At 49.9% G+C, this 6,432-nt stretch overlaps 1 long non-coding RNA gene across 1 annotated transcript; it reads left to right on the top strand.

The window, feature by feature from the left end:
* Positions 1 to 200: 200 nt before the first annotated feature.
* On the top strand, positions 201 to 2,147 carry LOC137452163 (uncharacterized). The gene is made up of 3 exons (XR_010989980.1): positions 201 to 353; positions 478 to 634; positions 1,998 to 2,147. It is a non-coding gene; the product is annotated as an uncharacterized lncRNA (long non-coding RNA).
* Positions 2,148 to 6,432: the final 4,285 nt, after the last annotated feature.

Genomic DNA, 6,432 nt, shown 5'->3' with positions numbered 1-6,432 from the left:
GAGGAGGTCTGGGGGCACCTAAAAGGGTCTGGGGATATGTAAAGTTCTGGTGGGGCCATCTGAAAGGATCAAGGGTCGTGGAGAGGCAGCTGGGCACCTCCGACGGACCCTTTGGGAGGTCTCTGCAGGCTCCCGTGGGAGCTGGGGGTGTCTCGGGGTGGGTTTGGGTTTGGGTTTGTGCTGCAAACAGCGTTGATAATGCAGGGATGTTTTAATTCCCACTGAGCGCATTGCATATTCAGCAAGGATTTTCTAATTTAGCAAGGCTATGTCACATGCTCAGCCAGAAGACTGGAGGGCAGGTTGGCCGGTGGACTACTCTCCAGGACTGGATTGACCTCACTCAGCTGATGGTGAGCAATAGTCTTAATTTCCATTCCTTATCCTCCTTAGGACTTCTGCTATTGTTATTATTGCTCTTATTATTGGTATTACTATTATTCCTACCCCTGAGTTTTCTCACTTTCCCCCTTCCAGTTGTCTTCCCCCCACATCCTGCTGTGTGATGCTTGTTTGCTAGCTGGCGAGTGCCCTCAGGGCTGTGCCGGCCACAGAGCCTGCTTGTGTCATCTGCCTTAGGCACACTCATGTGAATCCAGCATTCAGAGAGGCGCTGCCTGTTGGAAAGATAAAGGTGAGCCAATTCAGTCCTAGCAATGTGATGTCTGCAGGTAGCCAGCAGCTTGGCATGTTCTCCTGAGCTCAGAGCCAGACAGCAGGATGTCTCATCTAGGCTCAGAAACTCAGGTGCTAAGAGTGACCTGTGGTAAAAGCTGTGAACAATTGAATTGACATGTCAGTAGGGTTTGGACACAGGGTCGTGGAAGTCTCAGTGGGACAGACGCTCCAGTTTCGGAAGCCTGTATTTCATGTTGCAAGGAGGTTGTTCTACAGCTGAACACAGCTGTGTGTGTACAGCCGTGAAGTGCAAACCAAATGATTTCCCGAGCTCATCTGAATCCCAGAGCTCATGAAATTCAGGCCTGCCTTCCTGTAGTGTTGGATCTCTCAAGGGGAAAAGTGAAGAGGAGGAGAACTCTTTAGCTTTCTCTCTCTTTTCTTTCCCTCGATACACTTTGTCTTGCTTGGCTTTGAATCACAACTGTGACGTTCGGTTAGGTGGTGAATGTGTACTAGGTGGTACAACACCAAAAGAAGGAAAAAAGAACAGGAATAATTTGCGTTATAGATGACTCCAGGTAAAAGTTTTTGGTAACAGTTTTATTGGCACTAAAAGATCATAAAAAGGGAATAAAGTGCAATAAAAGGCAAGCAAAGCAGCGCGCTGGGCTTGAGAGGGGACAAAACTCCACCTCCACAGCAGCCTTACAATAGTTTTCTTCATCTTCTATAGTTACATCATCTACATAAGCAAACTTATGCTAAACAGAAGGCAGGCATGTGATAATGAGTCTTAGAGTAGGCGGTCAAATCCCTTCTCCCCACATTCGGGTGGTAAGGGTCAATGTATCCATTTTCTCACGTGCACAATTTTGCAGGCTTCTTATCTGAAGAAAACAAATTCCTAGGTCTGAATGTTTATCTTTAAGATAAGCTCCGCCTCAGCCGTGATGTGTCCAACTAACCAGACAGTATCCTTGCAAGTCTGCAAGATATGTTTCTTTCCCTTTGCTCTCAAAACAGGCCTCACAAGATCCTGACCCTTAATCCCAGGGCACTCTAAGTCTTATAATTTTAAACATAGATCACCAGTATATTCATCACAATTTGTCATAAAAACCCCACAATTCCAGTAGGATTTCAAGTTCCTGCTTGATAATATAAAGTAGTCTGTGCTTTGTTGGTTGTTTTAGTTTCCTTGCTGTGCTGCAAAGATTTTGATAGGAATTTCTAGGTATTAACTACAGCCAGGGCAATCCTTCAAGTGCCCTAGGAATGCAGTGAAAACCTTTTGAGAATTGTTCCTGCTCTGTTACTCCTCAAGCTATGAGCAGACACACAGACAGTTGTTAACAGACTTTCTTTGATCATTCCAGGTCTGGTGTGCTGGGACTGGCAGGATTTTCCTGAGCTGTCCACGTACGGTTTCTGTTGACACTCTTCAGCTCGTACATCCGGTTTGCTGACAGAGGGTGTGGGGTTTGTGGGGCCCGGCAGCGAGAGTTTTCCAAAGAGGAGCTCTTAAGGGCAGCTCCAAGGTTAGGTTTGGATTCTCCTGGAGTCGCACACAGAACGAGTCTCACGATTCCAGTGGTCTAATTTTATAGCTGCATTTTCTTCTCTCTGCCTAGGTGAGAGAATGACCTCACTAAAGAAGAGAGATAGCCTGAGCTCTACAGGAACCTTGAACCCAAGCAGCCAGTGCCTTCTGTGAGTACAAGCTGTTCTTGTTCAACGTGGAACTAGTTGAGAGCTGAAGCCAGACCACACCTTAATTCCCTCAGCTTCCTCTTCTGCAGATTAAACAGTCCCAGTTCCTTCAGCCACTCCTCATAAGACTTGTTATCCAGACCCTTCACCAGCTTTGTGGCCCTTCTCTGGGGACACTCTCTCACCTCTGTGTGCTGGGGAACACCACTTCTGCCGGGCCAGCCACCAGCTGGGTTTAACTCTGTTCCCCACCGCTCTTGGGGCCCAGCCATCCATCCTGTTCTGCTGTCCAGCAGTCCCTTTGAAAAAAAATCCATCTGAAAAAAGAAGTAGCAGAGAAGGAAAGTTGAAGCTGCAAAGATTGCAGTCCCCTCAGTTGTTGAGGATTGTTTTGAGCAAGAGGGGCCTTGGGTCCCAGGAACGCCTGTGCAATTCAGGCCTTGAAGAATTCTCTGTGATAATATAGTGGCGGAGTAAGAGATGTGAGAAAGTGCTGATTGCTTGGTATGCTGAAGTCCAGCTGCCTCTGAGATGGGAGGCAAGCAAGATAAGGAGGAGGCGAGATCTGGGGAAGAGAGCAATTAGACCTGATAGAAGAATTCCACCGAGTTGTGAAAACAATGATGTAACCTTTTAGAGAGCAACCAATAGTATGTTGCCAAGTGGGCATAATTATAGCAGACTGTATATAAGATGTGTCTGATGCTCAATAAAGTTGGATTCCGCTGATCAAATTGGTCGAATAAGCGGCCCCTTCTTGCGGCACTCAGTTCTTGTGGTACTCTCTGTGAGATCCTAAGCCACCTGAACTGAGCCGGTCAGGCAGCCAAGCTAGTGCAGCAGTGTCTTCTGGAGAGTTGATAGGAGCCAGTTCTGTGGGGTTTGTTGAAGTGAGTGGCCAGTCGTTCTACATGAACAATTGTCTTAGTGCTAGCAAGTAGGAGGCTCTGAAGTGTGGTACTTTGAGAGCTCCATTCATACTTGCCCTTCAGGAGGAGCCAGCTCTTTCATTGAAGCCAGTGCTTTCACGCCAAAAGAAGGGAACTCTTCTTAGTCCACAGAGCACATGGGCAGGGGAAAATGTCTGTAGCTGGTGAGATGGCCTGTGCTACAGTCCATCTTCTTCATCTCCTCCTTACTCCTTCAAGTCTCATTCCCCATTTTCTTTTCAGAGAAACTTGCTAGGGAAAGCGTTAAAGTCCTGCCTTACAGCGACCAGCAGGAAATCTTTTCCACCCCATGATGGGATTGGGATGAAGGTCCCCTGGTCACAGAGGGACATTAGGTTAGTGATGCAACACCTGCTTTTCACACATCTTTTCTGTTAGGCACGAGCACCTGAATGTCCTCTGCGGTCCGTGCGGTGGCCTTCAAGGTGATCTACTCTTATACCCTTCTGTGGCACTCGGGTCAGAAGAGCAGGCTGGCTGTTGCCAAGAGCCTCCTGTCCCCGAGACTGCTTTTTGCTGTCTGAGCAGGTGACTCCATCTATTGGGGAAATGGCATTTCTCCCCATTCTGGTGTCACTGGTGGCTGTTGAGGATTAGATCAAAGGCCCGAGCCTTTAGGGCAGGACTGGTGGCAAATGTTGGACAGTGGCTAGGTGCTCATCTGCCAGAGCTCTCTGCCCTGGGATGGATCCCATCTGGTGCCATAGACTTCTGAGGGTCCCAGTGGTATCTCAGTCCCTCCCAGTTCTTTCCCAGTCCTTCTCAGTCACCCCTAGTCCTTCCAATTTCCATCCCAGTTCCTCCCGTTTCCTTCCCATTCCCTCCCATTCCCTTTGGAATTCCTCACAGTCCCTCCCGGTCCTTCCCAATCTCCTTCCAGTCCCTTCCAAGTCTCTCCCAGTCCCTTCTCAGTCCTGTCCCCATCCCCATTCCCATTCCTCCCAATCCTCTCCCAGTCTCCTCCCAGTCCCATCCCCGTCACTCCCAGTCCCCTCCCAGTCTCTCCTAGTCCTTTCCCAGTTCCTCTCAATCCCTCCCAGTCTCCTTCTCATCTTGCAGCGTGGCAGATTTCCCGGAGTGGGAAAGCAGAGCCGCGCTCCCTTTGGTCGGTACAGTTTAGGTGGGAAGTGCTTCCACTGGCTCCATTGGTCCAGATCGCCCCAGTTTGGGCTCTGTTTACTTTGGGGCCATTTGGGCCCATTTAGGATCCTCTTTGGGACTTTTTCCCCAGTTGTTCCCAGTCCCTTCCAGTTCCCTCGGAGCTCTCTCACAGTTCTCCCCAGTGCCTCCCACTTGAGCCTCCACTACCTCTCAGTCTCTACCAGTTTCCTCCTAGTTTTCTTTCAGTCTCTGACAGTTTCCTCCTCCTTCCCTCCCAGATTCCACCTCGTGCCCTCCCAGTCCCTCCCAGTTTCTTCCCAGTCGCTTCCAGTTCTCTCCCAGTCCTTTGGTGGGAGGAAACTGTTGGGACCGGGAGGGCACCGGGAGGAGGCCATTACTGTGTAGTTTGGTAATACTGACGGCTGCAGCTGGTGCTGAGCTAAACAGAATGATCACAGAAGGCTTTTTCTCTGAAGCCAGAGCTGCCTGCTGGGGGAACGAACGTTTTTCTGACAGCTCTTGGAGGAACATTTCTGTAGAGGTGTTCCCCAGGGCTCCTCAGGTGCTCAGAACTCAACATGTTGCCTTGGCGGGGAATAAAACTCATGGAAAGCTGAGCGTGAGGTGACAACGCAGGCACCGCCCCCCCCAGCGTGGCAGCGCCGCCCTCAACAACATGGCGCCGGATGCTTTAAAACGGCTCAGTGCAGGGTTGTGGCTGGTAGAGGTCGGAGCTCCTCCTCTGTGTCCCAGGTCAGTGCTAGTCTCTGCTGCTTTGTGGGGTTTCTCTATAGCAGCCGCTGGAGCTGCGCGGGGCTTTGGGGGTGGCTGCCAGCGGGGCAGCGCGGGGCTTTGGGGAGGTGGCGGCCGGCGGGGGGTGTCCGGGTTCGGCTGGCGGGGCTCTGTGGGGGTGGCGGCTGCTGCCTCAACTGTACCCAGAGATACCTGGAACTCTGGGCTGCAGCTGGTGCCCAGATCAAAGACAGCTTTGTCTCTAAGGCCAGTGCTTCTCTGCAGAGGAACCAAGATTTCTCTGCAGGTGTTGCCCAGGGTTCCTCATCTGCTCAGAATGCCCAGCTCCAGTGCCAGGCTGATGTCACCTCATAGCCGTCACTCTGTCGGTGTTTGCCTAGGAGTGCCAGAAATCTTCCTGGAACTATTGGAGAAAAGGAAGCTTTGTCTGTCTCTGTTTGTGGTTGTGGTGGGTTAACACCTTTTTCTGAAAACAAAAGAAGAAAGCAGGGTGGAGGGCTTGCGGGTACTTTACACTCCCTGAAGGGCGTCTCCCCCCTAGGAAAGCTGAGTCTGTTCCACTTCCCCCTCCCTGCCCAGCAAGGGTATAAAAAAGCAGGACCTCATAGCTGTTGGATCTCCTTTTTGGCTCCTGCCTCTGCTGGATGAGAGCTACTGCAGCTGCTCTCCTGATCCTCAGCCACGTGGCCGGACCTGATCCTTCTCCCTGCTGCCTCTGCGCCTCCTCAGAGACAGACTGGTTTTGTATTATTCTTTTTCTATCCCCCTCCCATCCATTTTTGTTCCTTGCCCTTGTGAACCCTTTTTTCCCTGTTATTGCTATATATATATACATAAGGAAAAAAAAATTACTTGCCTCTCTACTTCCAAGCTGACTCCAGATTGTTGCTTAGTGGGTTTGCTCCTTACCTTTTTTTTTTCCCTCCTCTCCCTGTTTGGAGGGAGGAGGTGGGGGGGAAGTGGGGAAGAGATTCTCAGCCTTTTCCCCTTTTGAGCTTTTAACTCTCAGTTAAGGCTCAAACCACTACAATTTTTGGCGCCTCCAACGTGGGGCTTGGAAATTGATCTTGTATTGGGAAAGCAATACTTTTTTTCTGAAAAAGGTGCTTGAAGTAGAAATGGCAATTTTAAAGAACCTGATGGTCCAAGCCTTTTCATGGGCTTTTGGCTGGATCTTTTGGACCCACATCTACAAATTAATAACTTACCACGTGGTGTGGTTAATGATAGAGATGCTGATCAAGTGGATAAAAACTTTACCAATTAAGTTAGGCATGTATCTCTTGAATCCATTGAA

The sequence above is a fragment of the Melanerpes formicivorus genome, unplaced genomic scaffold, assembly GCF_026170545.1.
Source record: "Melanerpes formicivorus ecotype bairdi unplaced genomic scaffold, bMelFor1.0.p_v2 SCAF_50, whole genome shotgun sequence".
Classification (NCBI taxonomy): Eukaryota; Metazoa; Chordata; class Aves; order Piciformes; family Picidae; genus Melanerpes; species Melanerpes formicivorus.
Note: the sequence above shows the minus strand (reverse complement) of the source record. Positions and strands in the feature narration are given on the sequence as shown.